This window comes from Sus scrofa, chromosome 10, assembly GCF_054392235.1.
Source record: "Sus scrofa isolate SSC_HxYL_T2T_F1_AM1 chromosome 10, Sscrofa_HxYL_maternal_Yorkshire_Landrace_v2.0, whole genome shotgun sequence".
In the NCBI taxonomy this organism is placed as follows: domain Eukaryota; kingdom Metazoa; phylum Chordata; class Mammalia; order Artiodactyla; family Suidae; genus Sus; species Sus scrofa.
Genome location: NC_139392.1, coordinates 6307529 through 6331990, shown reverse-complemented (window position 1 = coordinate 6331990; position 24462 = coordinate 6307529). Strand labels below are relative to the sequence as shown.

At 36.0% G+C, this 24462-nt stretch overlaps 1 long non-coding RNA gene across 1 annotated transcript in view; it reads right to left on the bottom strand.

The window, feature by feature from the left end:
• Positions 1-24462, bottom strand: part of LOC102167499 (uncharacterized) — a 320434-nt gene that overhangs the window by 13854 nt on the left and 282118 nt on the right. Inside the window, exons 10-11 of the long non-coding RNA XR_014817274.1 lie at positions 21616-21750; positions 17591-17668 (exon numbers count right to left, since the gene is read on the bottom strand). This is a non-coding gene — a long non-coding RNA (uncharacterized LOC102167499). The remainder of the gene's footprint in view (positions 1-17590; positions 17669-21615; positions 21751-24462) is intronic.

The window sequence follows — 24462 nt, the reverse complement described above, 5'->3', positions numbered from 1 at the left end:
TGGCAACACTGGATACTTAACCCACTGAGTGAGGTCAGGGATGGAACCCGTATCCTCATGGACACTAGTCAGGTTCATTACCACTGAGCCAGGATGGGCTCTCCTCACACTGAAATTTAATTATGATGTCTTACATTATATCCCCTCCCATGTAGGCATGGTATCTAAATCATCCTTGTTTTGTAGAAAATTAAAATTTCTCTCGGTCCTACGATCATGGACTAGTGTTGAAACAAGATGCTGAACAGCACGTTTACATCCTATCCTATTACATAACGTTTTGGTACCAACAATCTATATTGAGTCTCTCGCTGAGTTTACTCTTGAAAGATGACAATCTTCTAATAATTAGAAACATGGCAATTGCCAAATCTAACTACATGTGGACGGCTGACCATAATCTTACAGTATGCCAAAAAAAAAAAAAAAAAAAGAAAGTAAATTATAGAGTCTACAAAGCTGATCTTTTAAATTTTCTTTCCCAAACTACCTAGAAGAACTGCATTAGGTCACTGGAGTGAGGTTTACCCTTAGTACAAGAGGTATATTTGCTTATCATAACATTACAAAAAAAAGGCAGTTTTAGTGTCTTTGCAAATGTATTTAATGTATCTTTATACCTATGCAAATAAACAAGGCTTGATTTTAAATATGTAAGTACTTTTGAATCACTTAAATTGGTTGAAAATATGATTTTTATTTGTTTGGCTATATGTGGTATTTTTCACACACATGGTTACTGCACAGATATTATCTTTAATCTCTCAGTGTAATTATATTTCAATTTGTCATTAAGGAAAAAACTCATCAGAGTAGTGTTTGGTTTGTATCAGATGCCTTATTGTATTAAACTGAGATTTCTTTGACCTGACTTTAAAAATTCCCTATCCTTTTCTGAAGATACACAGTGCAAGATATCAGTAAATATAAGGCTGACTCAATGTTCTTTAGTTTATTGCTTACTCTGAATTTATAGCTCAAGGCTTTCCTCTTGTCAAAAAAAACTAAGCAATCTTGTTTTGTTTTGTTCTTTCCTCTGTGTTCATGTTTCTAAAAATAATTTGAACACTTAGTATCTAACCTAGTAAATTTCAAGTATATAATACATTATTATTAATTATAGTCACCATGCTGTACATTAGATTGCTAGAACTTACTCAGCTTTAAGTGAAAATCTGTACTCTTTAACTAATCTCTCCCCATGCTCCCCATCCCAGCTCCTGGTCACCACCATTATACTCCCTGTTTTTCTAAAAGTTCAATTTTTTTAGATTTACAGATTCCAGGTGTGAAATCATACACTGTATTTTCTGTGTCTAGCTTATTTCACTTACCAAAATGTCCCCCAAGTTCATGTACACTCTCATGAAAGGCAAGATTTCCTTATTTCTCATGGCTGACTTGACAGAGCATTAGATAGCAATGGCATATTATATGCATGTGCATGTGAATATGCATATATATATTATAATATTCTTATTTCTCAATCCACTCACTTAGGACATTAAGTTATAATGACAACTTAGGTTATTTCCACATCTTGGCTATTATGAATAATGCTTCAATTAAAATAGGAGAGCAAGAGATCTCTCTGAGATACTGAATTCATTTCCTTTGGATATATTTCCAGACGGGGGATTGTAGATCAGATGCGGGTCTATTTTTAGTTATTCGAGAGACCTCTACATTGCTGTCCCTAATGGCTGCACCAATTTCCATTACAACCAGCAGTGCACAACAGTTCTTTTTTCCCCCACAACTCCACCAAGATGAATTGTGTTAATGCTGGCCATCCTAACAGGTGTGAGGTGATACTGCATAGAGATGCTAATTTGCATGTTCCTGATGATGAGTGATGTTCAGCATCTCATATGTTTTCTTGGGAGAAATGTCTATTTGGGTCCACTTCTCATTTTTTAATCAAATGTTTTTGTAATTGAGTTATATAAAATTTGCTAAGATTTTAAGGGTTCTCACCACATGCACAAAAATATTAACCATATGTGAGATTATGGATATGCTAATTAGCCTGATTGTGGTAGTCGCTGTACAAGGTATTCTTATATCAGAACATCTTATCATATTCCTTATACACAATTTTTACTCTTTGTCCATCATTAACTCAGTAAAACTGGGAAAAAAAAGAATAATGTGAAAAGGACTATAACTTTACTGATGTGAATATATACATATGTGTATATATAGTGGTTTTTACGAGGTACATATTTGTAAAATTGTGGGAACAAAAGTACATTATTAGAGTGATTTTAACATATTTTTTGATATATAAGTCATAGAACCCTGTACAAAATTTCAAGAACCATTTTCTAAACGGAATAGTTATTTTACTTAGGTATCATTTGACCACTGTTGAAAAAATTATTTATATTTAAGTGTTTTTCTTTGATATATTGTAGTTGACAAATTAGTCACATCATTGGTAACTAACTTCTTGTGCAAAAGTTACAACAACTTAAAAATGTTAGTTTAATCATATAAATGCTTTCATGTCTAATGTTTCATCACTGTGTTATCTTTCATAGGTTCTGGGATCTTAACTCAGAGAGAAAACGTTGCTGTTGCAATTTTTTGTGTCAAAAAAGTGCCAGGTACGAGAAGTTTTTCCTGACAAATGGGATTCTCTGTTTCTACGATTCTATGCATCATGCTATTTTTTCACCTCTTCTTGACATAGTTTGTGATAGATATTCTATTTTTTATTGTGCTTTTTTTTTTCTCTTTTCTTTTCCTCCCTTAATATCTTTAAGACAGTTTTCCAAGCCAATGACTCATGAAACTAAAGTGTCTACTTCTCATCTAACATATGATTTGCCTGTTGCAGTCTGGCCAATTTAGTAATCATCTCTTACAAAGCCCCTCATGAAGAAGTCATTCTGCACACTTGAATAATAGGCATCTCAGCTTTTTTGCTGGGTTACCTTCATTCTTACTTTTGCTGTGGAGTGTAATTTGTTCCTAAGCATTAGCTCTTGGATTTTCTTTTCAATATATTGTCCTACTTTCAACACCAGAGCTACGGTTCTCCCCTGTTCCCTCCCCCAAAGTAAGCACATAAATGTCATCCGGGATAAAAAGAGAAATTCAGCATAGTTAGAACCTATTTCATATGATTTAATTCTATAGTTTGTGTAGTATTTGTTTCTGACAATGGCACTAGAAAATAATACTACTAATAAGCAACTGGCACAAGAGAACGTTATATGCCTAATATAATACTGAGCTCAGACTAACAGGGCATATTCTAAATAAACTAATTTTTAAATAATCTCTAATTGACCAATCAGTCATTAAGGAACATAATTCAGAAATTTTTAAACATATTTATTGGTCGGCTATATTATGTGGATTAATTTAATCTTATATGTTTTATTTTTGTAACACATTTGTAATGTGTTTTAGCAGTGAGTTAAATGCTTTTACTTAAATTGAGTATTTTCACAATAACTGAATGAATTGGTAACGTCATAGTGGCAATAAAACAACCATTTTAACATCTGCAGTAAGTCCACGAGTCACCTCAGAAGGACTGAATGGCTGATGTTGAACCCCCATGATTAGACGATCCACTTTATTTTATTTTTTTGTCTTTTTGCCATTTCTTGGGCCGCTCCCGCGGCATATGGAAGTTCCCAGGCTAGGGGTCTAATCGGAGCTGAAGTCGCTGGCCTACACCAGGGCCACAGCAATGCGGGATCCGAGCCGCCTCTGCAACCTACATACACCACAGCTCACGGCAACGCCGGATCATTAACCCACTGATCAAGGGCAGGGATCGAACCCGCAACCTCATGGTTCCTAGTCGGATTCGTTAACCACTGCGCCACGACAGGAACTCCTAGACGATCCACTTTAAAGATACATCCTTCAATCAAGCACCTGCCAACCCAGCTGAGAGGACTGAAAAAAAGTCAGCTCAGTTAGGACTCTAGACTGTAGGACACATGCACAGTTAGGACTCTAGACTGTAGGACACATGCACATGCGTTAAAGATAAACATGTACATCTGTGATCTGCAATATTTGAAAGCTAGGTGCTAGAATTCTATTTATTTGGCGCCCAGAGATTTTAAAGAACTTAGCTAAGGCTGTTGGACAAGTAAAGCCAACAGCCTCCACATTATGGTAGATTCAGCTCCAAAGCCTATTTTCTCTCTGAAACATAAGGATCAAAGATGAAATACATTGTCAGAAATTGCAGATGGTATTAGAGCACAGGATTGTGCTCATTCCATGACATGGACACACTTTCAAGACAAAACAGGGTCTTGAACTCTACAGGCAAATATACCTGTAAGACACGGGGAGAGTCATTTTCAGGTTCTAGGCTGAATGTACCAGAGTCATTTCTTAGTTAAGCATCATGTACGGCTTGCACAACTGATCTTATTACTTTTATTTCTATGATAAATTACAATGGCTCACAGCGGCTAACTACCAGAGATGCAGCAAGTCCACTAATAGCCTCTTGAAGATCTTCTCTCCTCTGTAGAGTTAATAAAACATCGATTTTGAATGCTTCAAAATGACACCTTATGTTTACTTCCAAAGGCAGCTCTACTTAAGGTTGCCGCTCACTGCTGTGCACCTGCCAGGACTCGATACTTCCGCCTGAATCTAGTCCATCACATTTGTCTGGTCAGGCCACTCTAGACGACTGTTCTCTTGTTCTTTACACCTGCTGCCTGACCAGTGCCTGCAGCACCTACAACTTATGTACACCACTGGCCTTCCTCCATACCTGCCCTAGGCCCCAGCTAGTGATTGCTCATCAGAGGGGCAGTAAGGAGCATGCTCCTTGCTGGTTTCCCTGGTCACTGATGAGTTAATCTAATGTAATTCCCCCTGTAAGTGGCAATCTCCCCTTCCACCCGGGAGAAAAGACTTCCGTCGTGTCTTGCCTGCTGTCCACCACACATGGTGGGCTGTCACTCCAGGACCTAAGCTCCCCCATCCACTAACCCATTCATTCTGTGTTGCTGAGTCTGGGCTCTTTTTTCTGTCTTGAAGCTGGGCAAGCACAGGGCCTTGCAAGCCTACAGGTGCATCCCAACAAAATCCATCCTGGAATGTGTCTCCATAAGTACTGCTACCGGCTCATCCAATTACAGCTCAACATGGCAACTTGAAGAAGGCGAGGTCTGCAGGGTTCATTTCTTCAGTTCAAATGAAAGTGCATCTAGCTTTGGACACTTGGTTGCAGATTTTGGTCCATAGGTCTTTTAGGCGACTTTCTCTAACTTAAATTGCTATATTTTCTGTTTTATTAACTCTACGTATTTCAAAAATCAAATACTCAATTTAAAATAATTGAAAAGGAATCAAATAATAAATTAGCATGTGCTGTGGAACCATATCAGGACCCTTGGTATAACAAGAAGATAACTATCAATCAGCAGCCAATGACTACTTTATGGATGGGGATTTTAATATAACAAACACTCCCTAGTGATCAGTAGGTTTCAAGTAATCGAACACAATTCTAATTTCCAAAACCTATGAGCCAAGGGAGGTATAATTAAAGAGATAAATTTTGAATTGAATTTTGAAAATTTCCTTGGGTTCCCTTTTATTATTCGTTATAGTTTTTAATGGAAGTGTTGCTAAAGATAGTGAATATGGTTCCCAGGGCTATAGAGTAGGTCCTTGTTGTTCATCTATTTTATATACCGTGTGTGTATATGTTAATCCCAAACTCTTCGTTTAGCCCTATTCATCTCCCTCCAGACCGTGATACCTCACACACGACACAGAACCCTGGTCAGTGACATCTGAATACTGTTTCAATATTGAGCTTCACGTTCCTGACTCTCACCTCAAGAAAAGACTTTCTTACCGAGCGCACTACCTAGGAGTTTGAGGATACTCTCCATTGGGTTTAGGATTTATAGTTTGGCACGAAGTTGGTATATTTAATACACTCCATTATTTCTTCTCCTTTCATTCCTATCAGATCATCAAAATTAGAATGTCTAGAAATCCACCCTGGAAAAATTAAGACTTCTTTATGTGATCAAAAATAAGAAGGTGTGCCATTTATTTGTTCGTTTGTTTGTTTGCTTGTTTGTTGAAGAAATACTTGCGAATTTATTCTCTTAATATCTGTAAAACACGTCTAGAGGACTTTGAAAAAGCTAGCATTCAGAGTGCACAGTCATCAGCAACTATAAAAATTAGAGTTTATATTGAGTAGAAATTTAAAAAATGAGAATGATACATTGAGGAACAAAGTTCAGTATTTTATTCTACTCTGTAAATGCTATTTTTTCCAAAGATCTTACAGAATCTAGTAACTGGCACTAAGAGGATAAAAATATTAAAAATAGTATTCTAATCTCATCATAAACAGATTTTACTTTAGTCTATAAAACATATACATATATAAAAATAATTTTATGTCATTAAAACAGAGGGATTAACTAGTGCGAAGTTTGCTTAAACTCAGAGATATTTTAAAAACAATATGGTGAGGATAAAGTAAAAAAAAAAAAAACACATTTTAATTGAAATGTATGATTCCCTTGGCATTAACTACTCATTTTCTCAATTTCTTTCAGTAGAATACAAATAAAAACTTAAAAACGTAGTCAACCTTTACCACTGTAATATCATCTCTACTATGTTATCAAACCAAGTAATCTACACATCACCTGGAACTCAATGCACTTGAAAGTATATTACAATACACCGAATCCCCTTTATCTCGGAAGACATGTTAAAAGTAACTTTTACCCTTTCTTTGGTTTTGAACCAAGCACCTAATACAAAACGGAAACTATCAAGAAGCCATGACAGTACAAGTTTTTATATATATGTGTGCAGGTGGATAATCCCCTTATGTGTGAACAATCAAAAATTTTTTGACATAGTTGGCTCTTCACTCTGTTGAGTCTAAAAGACCTGCTGTAATGTGCCATTTTTTAGAAAAATCACATCTCCGAATTTTGTAGGCATGCAGAGGAATTAAGTAATGTTGTTAAGAATTCATTTATTTAAACTTGGGACACTACATAGTTTGATCATACAGTGAAGGCCAGTTCTGCCATATGCAGACGATTAGAAATGCTTTGTGGAAAGCAGGCAGCTGGCACATTTAAAATCACTGATCTCTGGAATGAAGGTTTAAAGCAATCCACAACGAATCGGCGTGCCTGTACTCAATAAAACATGACCATTTAAAATCATACATAAAGTCACTGGTCTACGCCCAGAGGGAACAGGATAGGTATTAGTGATCTGTCGTAGCTAGCAGACTGCTGTATACCGAGTGGGCCTCAAAATCACAAATCACATTACAAAATCAGCTTTAGAAATAAGCATGATCAAGCACTTACTAAATTCTGCTCTGGTTCAAAACAGGAGTAAAACAGCCCTTTTTCTGCTCCTATCAAGGGTCCTGTAATATGAGGCAGTACTTAGCTGCCCTTCCTGAATCTATAAAGTGTTATCTTTCTATTATATCCATTATTAGCTATGTTATGTTTGAAGTACAAAGCAATAAGCTCTAGTCAATGATCACCACCTAGCATACAAAATTGCCTCCCTCCTTCCTGGGCATTGAATGTTAGGAATTGTGGCAAAGTAACTAAAAGTGTTCTCTCCAAAAATCCCATACCCCACACACTTAATTAACCCCAATCTAGGTGCTCATGTGAAAGGACTTTGCAGGTAGAATTCAGGTTACTTATCAGGTGAATTTAAAATAGAAGATTATGAGTTCCCACTGTGGCACAGTAGGTTAATGATCCAGCTTTTCTCTGTGGAAGTGTTGGTTTGATCCCTGGCCTGGCACAGTGGCTTAAGGACCCAGGATTGCTGCAGCTGTGGTATAGGTTGCAGTTCAGGCTTGGATTCAATGTCTGGCCTAGGAATTTCCATATGCTGCGGGTGTGGCTGAAAAGGAAAAAAAATAAAAATAAAAATAAAATATAAAATAAAATAATGAGTGAGGATGACCTAAGTGGGCCCAATATAAGTACTGGCACCCTTAAAAGCAGACAAGTGAGTCTGAGAGCTGCAGATGAAGAAGAAAGCAAAGGAAAGATGAAGCACATGCCGAGATTAGTGAGATCTGAAATATAAGGACTTGACACATTGTTGCTGGTTTTAAAGTGGAAAAAGGATGACAAGTGGAGGAACAGAGGCAGCCTTGAGAAAATGAGAATGACCCCTGGCTGACAGCCAGCAAGAAAATGGGACCTCACTTCTACAGCCCCAGGGACCGAATGCAGCCCAGTGCCTGATGAGCTTGGGAGCAGATTCTTCCCTGGAGTTTCCAGCGACAAGCACAGCCTTGCTCTGAGAACCCAGCTGCTAAATTTGCTAAGGTAGGACTGGCGTACAAATACACAGATGTGTATAGCACTAAATGAATACACAAAGATGCTTATACATACTGGCTTGAACAGTAAAATAGTTTACATAAGAAAATAAGTCACTGAATGTGCAGTAGCTCTTCATGAAAAATACGTTACGTATTTTAAAAATGATGAATAGAGAGATGAATAAACAAAAATATAGATTATCAATATCATATTATCATATTATCAATTATCAGATTATCAATATCAGATTATCAGTATCATATTATCAAGGCAAAAATTGCAGTACACATAGTTTATCCAGCGAGGAAGACTATTCAAGACTATTTCAATAGAAGATACAGACTGAACTTCCCACTTAAACTAAGGGCAAGGGGGGGTTTTGAGCACCGGATGGATTAGTGGAAAAGTTCTGAAGGATGTTTTGGGGAGAAGTTGATCAATGAGATGTGTCAAGTAAATACAGTGAATTATTTCCTTGTTGATAATTTTTCCCCGTTATTAGGTCACCTGTGTTTGCTAATTGGCATTCATCGAGTTAGGCTCCTCCCTTCCCACAGGAACCAAGGAAAAGTGGTGGTATCCCCTAAAGGTGTGCACAGATCAAAGAGATGGTTCCCAGGTCCCTGAAAAAGACATTTCCTTGGTTGTAAATTTGGAAAGAGGCTAGGAGAAGATATCCACATTTTTCAAAAGAGCAGATAAGGAATTCACAATGACCAGTTTTCTAAACACTCGAAGAAAAGGCACGTCAGTATTCCAGAGTCAGGGAAAAAACCTATTTAAAATGTAATCAAGCTGATAGGAACCATCTTGATCAGTATTCTCAAGGTCTCAGTTGCACTGGACACTTAAATCATAACTACATGTATATATAACATGTTATGCTTTAATACACAGCAACTATGACCTACGAAATATTTTCAGTGAGGCTGAAAATGCAACAAATGAAAAAAAAATGAAATTTGGAAAATACGTTAATGCTGTTAACTTTATACCATTTTTTGATAGAACTCCAATCTGTGACTAAATATAGCAAATTAGAATTAGATTAAAAAATGCCATCTCTAGGTAACATTCAAGTACTACCAGAGCATTCCAGTACTAGCCTGGAAACATCCTGGGCAACCAGTGGCACAAGCAGTCCTACCACAACCCTAACCAAGGAGAAAAAGTATTTCCTCTAAGGATATGCAAGATTTTAATCATAGTTAGCCATTTGGGTTTTTTGTTTGTTTGTTTGTTTGTTTTTCTTTTTGTCTTTTTCAGTTTTTCATTAATCATTATTTCTCAATTGTTATCCTATTTACAAAGATCTGTCATAGGAGTTCCTGTCGTGGCTCAGCAGTTAACAAACCAGACTAGCATCCGTGAGGACGTGGGTTTGATCCCTGGCCACGTGCAGTGAGTTAAGGATCTGGCATTGCCATGAGCTGTGGTATAGGTCACAGACTCTGCTTGGATCTGGCGTTGCTGTGGCTGTGGCATAGGCTGGCAGCTATAGCTCCAATTGGACCCTAGCCTGGAAACATCCGTATGCTGTGGGCACGGTCCTCAAAAGACAAAAAGACAAAAAAAAAAGATCCGTCATAAAATTTTTTAGTGAAAATGCCAGAAATAGTTTAGGTACTATCAAACATAATTAAATGGACTCATGCTATAAATCTGTCGTGTGATCAGTACTTGGAATGACAATATAATTTGTCAAATGTGAAGACAGAATGAAGTATTTTAAAATAAGCATGTGGGTGTTTGTGAGGACATTGACATAGGACTAGTTTAATGCATTAATTTAAACCTTAGCAGAAAACAGAGTATCTGCTTAAGTACAGGGGACAGATTAATATTTTCTTTTCCATGTTAATGTACATGCATGCCTTTATTATATTTGGAATGACTATCATTCCAACACCATGAAATGTATAATGCATAAAAAGAGGGAAAAGGACACATTTTTAAAACAGTAAATATACTTATTAAAAATGATGCAGATGGCATTTTATTACACTGGTAGCAAGCATCAAGGATTCAATTACTATTGCTGGTTATATGTTGCTATTATAACATATAACTTAATGACATTATGTTTTCTTTAGCTTCAGAAAATATGGTGCATAATGAAATGCATAATATAGCCCTGTTCTCATTCATGTTATTCTGATAGTTTTCCCCATGATATCTAGATCATTGCTAGTGTTTCACATGCATTTCCAATACATTGGTAGTTAGGCATTCTTTACTGTATGCTACCTGGCATGCATTTCAAACATCTCCTCTTCAGTCTAAGGCTACGCTGGTTCAATATGGCAGCCACTAGACCTTCATGGCCCTTTTTATTTAAAAACTTAATTTAAAAATATAAACATCTATCCTCAGTTGCACTGACCACTTTGGAAGTGCTCAGTGGCGGAGGGGCTGGTGGCTGCTCTACCGGGAAGCACACATCTGTCAACAATTTCTTTGTTAATAATAGTTCCATTAGATGGTGTCAGTTTATGAAATACACATGCCAAGTCAGTTTGACAGACTCTAGGCACGCAAAATATTGTCTAACATTATCTTTTTGTTAAATATAATGTAAAACTTAAGGCAAAAATACAGTGGCATTTATCCATGCCATTAAACTGTTTTTTAGACTAGCCACTTTTCATATAAGTAAAAAATGTTCAATAACTTCTACAACCAGTTGATATACATATTATTCTCTAAACCACGATTTTATCCAAACAACAATCCTAAGTACCAATCACTGAGCTCCCAAGAAGTATATCACAATGGAACCTCCGACACGCACTTGGCAAAGAGGACCAGATTATCATGTCAGCTTAAATTACTGTAACCAACATTTCATACTGTTTATTGTTTTAACATGGCCTATTCTGGAATGCTTGAACTGAGAAGGACATTGCCATAAAAGTAATAATTATCCTATCCAAAATGAGAAAGAAGCCATACCATTTCCCCTTAAAAGATTTATTTCAGAAGCTACTGTGTCTAGAATAGTAAAAAAAAAAAAAAATCCGTACTTATATCAAAGTTATAAAACCAGTATTTGTTGTGAAACATATTGGTCATCTCTAATGTGGAAAAAAACGCAAATACATATGCCCATGCTGAATGTGAAGAGCAGTCTGAGAAATCTTATGTTGCAAATTGAAGCTTATTTTTCTCCCTTTGTACTGCCGATCACTGTGTAGAAGCCTCATAGTTACTGAGGCATAATAATGTCTCTTAGGAAAATAAAGATCTATGGTCATGAATTCCAATACATTGTGAAAACAACACTTTCTTAAAAGAAACATGCCCGGTTCTTTGATGTCTATCAGTCTGATAGACAGTTCCTTAGCTTAAACACTGTCAGCCAACTACAAATTAATGGATACCTGAACCTGTCTCTTATTCTGCATATGACCTTGAAGAAGAGTTGAACAAGTGTTTTCCTCATACATGAAAAAATAAAGGAAGCTTATGTGAAATACACCCTACTTATTTTTAACATCTCTTCCATTAATCAAACTAGAGGTCTGCATTATTAGGTTTAGTCAATGTATAGCCACAGGCTCCAAGGTCAGTTTCACTCACTCCACATATCACTGTGTTGTTTTTCCAAGTCCAATTTATAATTATACCTGCATTGTAATATTCTATTTTCTCTTTCACCTATTTTTCCCCCGACTCGATTCTTGCCCAGAAAGGTCTTATAATTTGTGTCCCTGCAGTTTCATTACAGTGGCTAAAAATATACTTTTCAATATCCTTCTATAGTAAATAATAATCTTTTTTTCTCTGAGGAGAAATCCACACAGCAGTCAATTGAGTCTAGACCTGAGTGCTTCTAAGCAAGTTTTTCAATGATGAATAACTCAGTAGTCTAACTACATTTGTAATTTGAATGTAATTTTTTAAAATATTCCAATTATTCTTGTGCAGAACTACAGGACACACAGCATCTAGTATAAGTACAATGCACTTATGCAATATTCTATGTAGCAGAAGAGTTTAGAATAGTAAGGAGAAATTTAAAGACAATTATTAATATTTCCCTAATTTTTCTAATCATTTATTTATATAGATATGTATTTTCTTACTGTACAGCATGGTGACCCAGTTACACATACATTCTTTTTTCTCACATTAAGTGTTCCATCATAAGTGGCTGGACAGAGTTCCCAGTGCTACACAGCAGGATCCCATTTCTAATCCATTCCTGAAGGCTACATTCTACATCTACTTACCCCATGCTCCCAGTCCCTCCCACTCCCTCCCCTGCCCCCTTGGCAACCACAAGTCTATTCTCCAAGTCCATGATTTTCTTCTCTGTGGAAAGGTTTCTTTGTGCTGTATATCAGATTCCAGATATAAATGATATCATATGGTATTTGTCTTTCTCTTTCTGACTTCACTTAGTATGAGAGTTTCTAGTTCCATCCATGTTGCTATAAATGGCATTCTTTTGTTCTTTTTTATGGCCAAGTAGTATTCCACTGTGTATATATACCACTTCTTCCTAATCCAATCATTCCATATCTTGGTTATTGAGAAAAGTGCTGCAATGAACATGCAGGTGCATGTGTCTTTTTCAAGGAACGTTTTCTCCAGATGTATGCCCAAGAGTGGGTTGCTGGGTTGCATAGTAGTTCTATGTATAGTTTTCTAAAATGCCTCCATACTGTTCTCCAGAGTGGTTTTACCAGCTACCACTCCCACCAACAGTGCAGGAAGGTTCCCTTTTCTCCACACTGTCTCCAGCATTTGTCATTTGTGGACTTATTAATGATGGCGATTCTGACTGGTGTGAGGTGAGATACTCAGTGTGTGAGATACTCATGGTAGTTTTGATCTGCATTTTTCTAATAATCAGTGATGTTGAGCATTGTTTCAAGTGCTTGTTGGCCATCTGTATATCTTCCTTGGAGAAATGTCTGTTCAGGTCCTTTGCCTATTTTTCAATTGTGTTGTTGGCTTTTTTGCTGTTGAGTTGTGTGAGTTGTTTATATATTTTAGAGATTAGGCCTTTGTCAGTTGCATCATTTGTAACTATTTTCTCCTACTCCATAAGCTGTCTTTTTGTTTTCTGTTTGGCTTCCTTTGCTGTGCAAAAGCTTGTGAGTTTGATTAGGTCCCATTGGTTTATTTTTGCTTTTATTTCTGTTACTTTGAGTGGCTGAACCAAGAAAGCCTTTGTAAGGTTGATGTCAGAGAATGTTTTGCCTGTGCTCTCTTTCAGCAGTTTGATAGTGTCTTGTCTTACATTTAAGTCTTTCAGTTCATTTTTGTGCATGGTGTGAGGGTGTGTTCTAGTTTCATTGATGTGCATGCAGCTGTCCAGGTTTCCCAGCAATGCTTGCTGAAAAAAACTGTCCTTTTCCCATTTTATGTTCTTGCCTCCTTTGTCAAAGATTAATTGACCATAGGCGTCTGGGTTTATTTCTGGGTTCTCTATTCTATTCCATTGGTCTGTCTGTCTGTTTTGGTACCAGTACCACACTGTCTTGATGACTGTGGCTTTGTAATATTGCCCAAAGCCTGGGAGAGATATGCCTCCTGCTGGGTTTTTGTTCCTCAGAATTGCTTTGGCAATTCTGGGTCTTTTGTGGTTCCATATAAATTTTTGGATTGTTTGTTCTAGTTCTGTGAAAAATGACATGGGCAATTGGATAGGGATTGCATTGAATCTGTAGATTGCTCTGGGTAGCATGGCCATTTTTACAATATTAATTTTTCCAACCCAGGAGCATGGAATATCTTTCCTTTTCTTTACATCTTCTTTAATTTCCTTGATTAACTTTTTATAGTTCTCAGCATATAAGTCCTTTACCTCCTTGGTCAGGTATATTCCCAGATATTTGATTTTTGGGGGTGCAATTTTAAAGGGTACTGTATTTTTGCATTCCTTTTCTAATATTTCATTGCTAGTGTACAGAAAATGCGACTGATTTCTGAATGTTAATCTTATATCCTGCTACTTTGCTGAAACTGTTGATCAGTTTGAGTAGTTTTTGGGTTGAGTCCTTAGGGTTTTCTATATATAGTATCATGTCATCTGCATACAGTGGCAGTTTTACCTCTTTTCTTCCTATTTGGATGCCTTTTATTTCTTTTGTTTGTCTGACTGCTGTGGCTAGGACTTCCAGTACTGTGTTGAATAACAGTGGTGAGAGTGGACATCCTTCTCTTGTTTCAGATTTTAGTGGAAAGGCTTTCAGTTTTTCCCCATTGAGTATTACATTTGCTGTGGGTTTGTCACAAATGGCTTTGATTATGTTAAGGTATGTTCCCTCTATTCCCACTTTGGTAAGAGTTTTGATCATGAATGGATGTTGAACTTTGTCAAATGCTTTTTCTGCATCTATTGAGATGATCATGTGGTTTTTGACTCTTCTTTTATTAATGTGGTGTATGACGTTGATAGATTTACATATATTGAACCATTGTGCACCTGGGATAAATCCCACCTGGTCGTGGTGTCCAATCTTTTTGATATGTTGTTGGATTCAGTTGGCTACATTTTTGTTGAGAATTTTTGCATCTAAATTCATCAAAGATATTGGTCGATAGTTTTCTTTTCTGGTGGTATCTTTGTCTGGTTTTGGAATTTTGGTGATGGTGGCGTCATAGAATGTCTTGGGGAGTGTTCCTTCTTCTTCAACGTTTTGAAAAAGTTTAAGGCAGATGGGTATAAGTTCCTCTTTTTATGTTTGGTGGAATTCAACTGTGAAGCCATCTGGTCCTGGACTTTTACTTGTAGGGAGTGTTTTATGACATATTCAATTTCATTTCTAGTGATTGGTCTGTTCAGTTGATCTATTTCTTCTTGATTCACTTTTGGCAGGCTGTAAGTCTCTAGAAAGTTGTCCATTTCTTCCAGATTGTCAAATTTGTTGGCATACAATTGTTCATGGTATCCTTTATGGTTTTTTGTATTTCTGTAGTGTCCATTGTGACTTCTCCTTTTTCATTTCTGATTTTATTTATTTGGGTTTTTTCTCTCTTCTTCTTGGTGAGTCTAGCCAAAGGTTTGTCAATTTTGTTTACCTTTTCAAAGAACAAGCTCTTGGTTTTATTGATTTCTTCAATTATTTTTTGTATCTCTATTTTATTGATTTCCTCTTTGATCTTCATGATTTCCTTGCTTCTGCTGACTTTAGGTTTTATTTGTTCTTCTTTTCCTAATTCATTTAGGTGTTGGGTTAAGTTGCCAATTTGAGATTTTTCTTCTTTTCTGAGGAAGGCCTGTATTGCTATGAACTTCCCTCTGAGCACTGCCTTTGTGACACCCCATAGATTTTGAGTGGTTGTGTCTTCATTATTATTTGTCTCAAGGTATTTTTTAATTTCCTTCTTGATTTCTTCATTGACCCATTGGTTTTTTAGTAGCATGTTGTTTAGTCTCCATGTAGTAGGTTTTTTCCTTACTTCTTTTCCTGTGGTTGATCTGTAGTTTCATGCCATTGTGGCCAAAGAAGATACTTCAAATAATTTCTATACTCTTAAATTTGTTGAGGTTAGCTTTGTGCCCCAGTATGTGATCAATTCTTGAGAATGTTCCATGTGCACTTGAGAAGAATGTATATTCTGATTTTTTTGGATGTAATTTCTTGAAAATGACCTGAAAATGTCAATCAAGTCTTAACTTTTCTATTATGTCCTTTAGGAGCTCTATTGCCTTATTGATTTTCTGTCTAGAGGATCTGTCCACTGATGTGATAAAATAAAATCTTTTGTCTCAATTTTTGATAAATCAATTTGCATGAATGCTGCATTTTATCTTTGATCAGACATGTAATAAATTGGTAGTAACTTGTAAGGAAATATTGAAGTACAATATACATTAATAAAAGTCTTCACCATCCACTAAAACATCACTGATGATTTTCACTAACAAGCATAGGCAACTCTAAGTGTACTGAATTCAGTAGCAACTGTTTAAGAAATTTGAGCATACCTTATATTTCAATGCATATTATTTAGTTTTAATGATTATAAGATTATTAAAATGTTTTGAGAAATTATTAAATCATTTTGAGGAAATTCAAAACAATAAAACAGTGATGCATATACTCATTATTCATAATGAGTACTTAATAATAATGAGCAGTCATTAACATTACTTAAAATTATAATTTAAATACAGTAAACTTTTAGTCACCTTTAAGTAATATTAGAAAAACCTTCATTCCAATGTAAACAACATTTAAATGGTCAGCATAAGATTTAAAAGCATGAATAATACTAATAGGACTTTAAAAGAACTGGAGAAATGAAACAAAATGAAGATAACATCTGGAGTTCCCGTTGTGGCTCAGTGGTTAACGAACCCGACTAACATCCATGAGGATGCGGGTTTGGTCCGTGGCCTTGCTCAGTGGGTTAAGGATCTGGCGTTGTCTCCTGACCTGTGGTGTAGGTCACAGATGTGGCTTAGATCCTGCATTGTTATGGCTGTGGTGTAGACCAGCAGCTGTAACTCCGATTCGAGTCCTCTCCTGGGAACCTCCATATGCCACCAGTATGGCCCTAAAAGTAAAAAAAAGACAAAAAAAAGAAAAATCAAGATAACATGGTATATGACGTAGATAAAATTAATTTTCTCTTTTTTTAAATGGAAGTTTAATTTACAATGTTGTGTTAACTTCTGCTATACAACAACGTGATTAAGTTATACACATAAAACATTTATTTTTTATATTATTTTCCACTATGGTTTATCTCAGAACATGGAATACAGTAAGACCTTAGTGTTTATCCATTGTATATGTAATACTGATTTTCTCTTGAGTACACTTTTCTTAGAGAAAATCTTAAAGGATTCTGGACCTCAGCTATTCAGGTATTGATGACAAACCATGGGTACTTGGCAAAGGAGTTCATGTCCCCTTGTCATTATAACATAAAGCTTTCATTCCTCCTTTGATTTAGAACACTGAAAGTTTACTTGAATATTTTCACTGTAACATATTTTATCTGACACGCAACTGGATCTTGATCACAGATGTAGAGGCAATGTAATCATTTGTTCAAACAAGACTACTACTGAACTAGTTGTCTTGTTTGACACACTGTATCATTATTAGAGAAACATTTTTATCACCATAGGTACTTATTTCCTCTGAGTTTAAAAGGGCTATTTTCCCAGCTAGAGCTCCATTCTCCATATAAGATTTCTTGATTTAATAAGGTTTCATGGAGAAACACCATTTTACTAGTTTTCAAATGCAAATTATTAAATTCCAAGGGATTTTTTTTCTTACCTTTAAAATAGTTGTCCAAGGTTCTATGATGAATTGCAGCTTCAGATTTAAGAACTGCTTAGGTCAGGTTGAAAACATCTAATTGATTAAAAAAAAAACTGGTTTGGTTTAATTAGGAGCAGAAGCATACTGTTAAAAACATTGTTTGAGATGTTATGTGACTATTAGAATCCTTCAGTTGAAAGGTGAGTTAATGATTTTATATTGCTGAGACACTTACACATACATAGTTCTGATATGATTTACCCAAAATGATTTAGTCTACTGAAAATGACTAAAATATGCAAATTTTTTATTAAATTGTCCACTTAGTTTGAATTACATTGAACTACATCTTGAAGATATCTAGCAATTAAAAGATTTGAAGCCAATATATCTTAACACAATCATTGAAGTTTATGAACAAAGGCCTATTGCATTTTGTATTTTTTAGTATTTTCATCACCATATTTAGGATTATTTATTGATTTATTTTCTTTTTTGTCCCACTCTGTGGGGCATACTGAGTTCCAGGGCCAGATATCAGACTTATGCCACAGTTGTGTCAATGCTGGAACCTTAACCCATGGTGTGCTGGCTGGGGAATGAAACCTGCATCCCAGAGCTGCAGAGATGACACCAATCCTTTTTGACCACGGTGGGAGTTCCAGGGGTTTTTTTTAAATGTATCCTATCAATTTCATCAAGAGTAAAAATACACTTTTTTCTTGAGAATATTATTTTTCATCAGAATAGACTGTTTCATTGGCCATAAGTTTGCTTTTGCAAATTCATCTTGGTGGGTTTTGTTTGTTTTACAAATATACTTAATTTTTGGTTTTCATTGGAGGGGTCTATATCTCTCTACTCAAATCAGTTTATTCTGTGGTTTTAGAGACGCTTTTACTCAAGACCATAATCCCTACAGATAACACCAATTTTTTTTTTTTTTTTTTTTTTTGTCTTTTTGCTATTTCTTTGGACCACTCCCATGGCATATGGAGGTTCCCAGGCTAGGGGTCCAATCGGAGCTGTAGCTGCCAGCCTACGCCAGAGCCACAGCAACGCGGGATCCGAGCCGCGTCTGCAACCTACACCACAGCTCACGGCAACGCCGGATCCTTAACCCACTGAGCAAGGGCAGGGACCCAACCCGCAACCTCATGGTTCCTAGTCGGATTCGTTAACCACTGCGCCACGACGGGAACTCCACAACAAATTTTTTTTTATGACTTAGTGTTTGGGAAAACAGTCTTTTATCAAGTATTTGTTTTGTAAGAATTTTCAACCAATTTGTGGCTTGTCTTTTCATTCACTTAAAGCACAGTGATTTTTTAATTTATATTTATTTATTCCTAATAGAATGTTTCAATACTAATTTCCCTGGTGGTGAAAACATATGTTTTATAATGATTGTGACTACAGGGTTGTTCCTCATTTTTTCACTTCATTTTGTTAAAGCTAAAGGTACTTAGCACCGATGAGGTCCCATCGTCTCCATAGCAACCATTCACAGTACAGTTATCCTGGTAGCAGGTGATATCTTTGGATTCTATCTACTTTATTTCCTATGGTATTTTGATATCCATATAGAAGCTAAGGAAAGAAAATAAGTGTTAACTGCTACTTAAGTAGATACATCATTGAGAGATTTTTTTTCTTTATTGTATGGTTATTGTCTATACTATTTATACTTTTTCTCAAGTTATGTTAATTGAGCTTTCAGTAACACATTAACTTAGCAATTTCTGTGTGTGTGCTTTTTAGGGCCACACCCACAGCATATGGAGGTTCCCAGACTAGGGGTCTAATCGGAGCTACAGCAGCAGGCCTACACTACAGCCACAGCAATGCCACATCGAGCCGTGTCTGTGACCTACACCACAGCTCATGACAATGCCAGATCCTTAATGCACCGTGTGAGGCCAGGAATCGAACCGTGGAGTCCTAGTTGGATTTGTTTCTGCTGTGCCATGACGAAACTCCTAAGCAATTTTTAAATTTTAATACAAGTAATATGCTGATTCATGAAGCAATTAAATGTTTCAGCTATATTTAGTTTGAACATTAACTAATTTGAAAATTGACTAGACAGGCATATAAAGAAAACATTTTGGACTCTTTCATTTCTTCTTTGTATCATTGGCTGTAATATAATTTTTCATGTCTACATCTGATTCAACATTTCTTTCACAAAATTGCCTAAACTTTTAATGGTGCTAATCATATAAATGCTACAAACTATAGCCCAATATCAAAGAAAAATCAGGCTGAAATACATTTAAATACATAAGTATGGTTTCCCTTAGTAATCAAAGAAAGACTAAGTAACTCTTATCTCACAATTATAACAACTCTATCCTATGTGCTTTTCCTAAATTTAATAATATCCTTAAAATCATCTTAGCCTTAAAAATATTTCAGTAAGAATTTTAATCCATACTTAGTTTTATTCATACTAGAGAGCTGTATTACTCGGGGCTTTAAATATCAGAGGTCTAAAAAGAGTAAACAAATTTCACGAGACAGTAACAAATAATGATATACTTCAGGAAACAAACTCTACATGCTGTAAGTATATGTACGTTTATATACATAGATATAAGGTGACAATTAAAATGGAATCAAATGTTTCACATTTTTCCACATATTCACATAGGATTAAACGTTACCTCATTAAGATTCTACACTTTTTTCTATTTAAGCAATATTTTTGCATGAAATCAACGTTGTCTTTGGATAAGATAACTCGTGAAGATACAAGCTTCTATAAAGAGGAAGTACACAAAATTTGGCAGGTGTTTTTGATACCAGATCAAATGACATCTAAGTTGGATAATACGGATGAGGCAAGTATGCCCTAGAAAAGTATAGTACATGCAATGGGGAGACATTAAAGTGGCACACATGTCCCCACGGCCTGGAGTTCACTGACCGTGTCATCCTCTCTCATTGCGAAGGGCACTTATGACTTTCTTTTAACCAATATAATTATGTAAAGATGATGGGACAGATGAGATCATACATACGTGATTACATATACTTTGTTTTTCTCCTTTGCTGGCTTTGAAGAAAACTGTTGTGAATTTTATAGCTACAAGAAAATGTACCTAAGACCTTCCAAACTCTGGAGTTCCTGTTATGGCTCAGTGGTAACAAACCTGACTGGTACCCATGAGGACACAGGTTCGATCCCTGGCCACACTCAATGGGTTAAGAATCCTGCATTGCCACCATCTGCGCCATCCAACATGGATGTGACTCAATTCTGGCATTGCTGTGGCTGTGGTGTAGGCTGGTGGCTACAGCTCCAATTCGACCCCTAGCCTGGGAACTTCCATATGCCATGGGCGTGGCCCTTAAAAAAAAAAAAAAAGGCATTCCAAATTCAAAGAAATTCAAAATAAAGAAATCTAAAACAGTGATAGTCCCAAATAATTCCATATTAATAATTCCAAATAATTCCAAAAACTCATTATTTCTGTTTTTTTCCCTCTGGAATAGTCTAAAACATACAACAAACATCGACATTTTGGGTTCTTAAGGCTGACATCTCAATGTATTATTGAACAGTGCATTTAATGATATGCATATGGCTGTAAAATTTAGTAAGCCTGTGAAATGAGACTGCAAGCAATTACCAACTTTGTTTTATCTGGAAAAATCAACTTTAGCCAATTTCTAAATTGACAGTAATAACAGATTTTGAAGTTAGGGTTCTAAAATCTAGCAGGGACTCTTTCTTTTGCCAAGGACTTCTATTACCTCTTTTCTCAGCTTGCGGAAGCCTGCAGTAGCATGTTTATCAGTTATATCTGATTTTTTCTAGTTTGGTGGGTTTTTTTTTTTTTTTTTAGTAACAGCCTATACCCTGATACACAGTTTTCCTGTGGTGTTTAAAAACTTTCAAGATAGTTGAGGTCTGTCTACTGATTAACTTGGTTTCCTTCCAATGTACTTTAGTATAAGCAGCATCTTCTAAAATTAATTCAAAAGTCACTTTATCATGTTTCTCTGGCCAAGACACTTTTTTTATTGCATATTACCTTTAAATTAAGAAATCCTATGAATTTTGATGTTTTCATCATGTTCCCATTGCAGAAACTCAATTTGCAGCCAGGAGTCTAAGGTCCTGGCCAGAGCCTTCTGAGACAAGAGCTGTGGGGAGTGACACCGAAATCCTGTATTAAAAACACAAGCATCAAGAAATTCTCCTACTTGGCTTTGAATATACCTCAAAATAACGTACAAAAAGAACAGATTTGGAGGCAGCTGATTTGGTGCCTGTCAACTGTTACTAACAGCTGAAAGTGAGAACATCACACATTAGCTTTCTCATCACAGCTGTACTCTAAAGAATCTGAATGCAGATTTATCTTAGAAAATAATCTACACATATACAAATGCATATGAAGATCTTTTCTCACCTTAGAAATTTCTGCATATCAAGTTAAGTTGTCTTCTGAAGTTTAAGGTCAAAATACATCGACCTAGAGTTTAAAGGCCTCTGGGCCCACGGTTCACTGCTGGAGCCCATGTGGCCAGTGTTTTACTAAATTTCATGACTAGAAAATTTCACGACTAATGCCCTCTGTGTGCAACCTTGTTTTTAAATATGTTTCCCTGACTACCTATAACTAGCTGCTTGTCCTCTAGTAACACCTGGGATAATGCCTCGACATTTTTTCTGCAATATCCCACCTACTCTAATTGAGCGATCTTACCTGATTTGACAAATTCAACATTTATTTAGACCTAAAACAGCATCCTGCGGAGTCCACCTGAGTCTTTTACAGGTAACCTACATTCAGCATGACTGTTACTAAATTTATTGTTTTTATTCCCGAACCACTTATCCGTATCATTCTTATATGAGTTATTCTGCTCCTAGTTTCTTTCTCGAGGATTTTAGCCAATGAATCCAGATCCTAATACCCATCTGATTCCAACCTATCACTGCAAACACCACGGGATCTCCCTCCAGATAAGTTTGTGCCCACGTGAATCTATAGCATAAAGGTAGCAAAGAAGAAATATGCTTTCTCTGTTCAGAAAGGAAGAAGAATGGGATTGCACTACTTCTGCTGTGTCCCTCAATCTAAACTCATCAATCTGCCTCCCCCTCCCCCCCAAAAAAAAGATGTGAGAAAGTTGGGGAGAAGTGAGAAAGGAAAAAGGGAGAGACTCCTTTTGTAGTAAAGGTGTTATAATCTCTCCATCTTTTACAGAAATTGACACTGATTTTCATTAATTGTAATAACATAATATTCATATACTAAATATTTTATTTAATATGCTATATTTAATAAAAATTAATATATGAATACATAACTACACAAGGAGAATACTGCTATAAAAATTATGACAGTTTTATGTTTATTTTTCTCTATGCTTTGAAACTTTTTTCACTGAAGAGCTGACTTATAATGTTATATTAATTTGAGATATGTTTGGATTACTCACCATTAAAGCTACTATAAAATCTTGGTTCTATTCCCCGTGATATACAATACAGCCTTAGATATTATTTATTTGATACCTAGTAGTTCATACATCTTAATCCCATTCCCCTTTCTGGCTCCTCCTTCCACCCCTCCTCCTCTGGTCCACTAGTTTGTTCTCTGTAACTATGAGTCTGCTTCTGTTATGTTGAATTCATTCCTTCATTTTACTTTTTGAATTCCACATATAAGTGATAGCATACAGTATTTTTCTTTTTCTTTCTGACTTACTTCACTAAGCATAAAATCCTCCAGGTCCATTCATATTGTTGCAAATGACAAAATGTATTCCTTTATGGCTGAGTAATTTCCACTGTGTGTGCCTATGTTTGTATCTCACATCTTCTTTATCCATTCATCTGATAGACACTTAAGTTACTGCCATATCTTGGCTATTATAAATAGTGCTGCTATGAACATTCAGATGCATATATCTTTTGAATTAGTGTTTTCATTTTCTTTAGATATATACCCAAGAGTGGAATGGCTGGGACATATGGTAGTTCTATTTTTACTTTCTTAATACAGTTTTCCATAGTGGCTGCAGCAGTTTATATTCTCACCAACATTGTACAAGGGTTTCCTTTTCTGCACATCCTCTCCAACATTTGTTATCTGTGGTCTTTTGGATGACAGCTATTCTGACAGGTGTCAGGTGATATATCATTGTGGTTTTTGATTTACATTTCTCTGATTAGCAATGTTGAGCATCTTTTCATGTGCCTTTTGGCCATCTGTATGTCTTCTTTGGAAAACTGTCTATTCAAGTCCTCTGTTCGTATTTTAATCAGGTCGTTTGGATTTTTTGGATAGGAAGTTGTCTGAATTGTTTATATATTTTGGACATTAAACCCCTTGTCACTCAAATCACTTGCAAATATTTTCTCCTATTTAGTAAGTTGTCATTTCATTTTGTCAATGGTCTCCTTTGCTGTGAAAAATCTTTTTTTTTTTTTAAATTAGGTACCATTTGATTGTACTTTTTATTTCCCTTGCCTGGGGAGACAGATCCAAGAAAATACTGCTAAGACTTATGTCAAAGGGTGTAACTATTTCAGGGAGAATCAGCAGAATATAGACAAGAATAATATAATCAGCTAACAGGATCAACCTGACATTTGTAGAACAATCCACGCAAAGAGCAGAATAAGATTGTTCTAAATGCTCATGGATTATCCACTAAAATGGACTACATCCTGGGCCACAGCACAAACCTCAACACATGAAAAAGAACTGGAATAACACACAGTTCTCTGACCACATTATGATTGTAAGTAGAAATCAGTAAGAGAAAGGCCACATGAAATCTCTAAAAGTCAGGAAAGAGATCCAAACTTATTTTACGAGAACAGTATTTCTCTGATAGACAAAAACAGTACGAAAAGAGAAAAT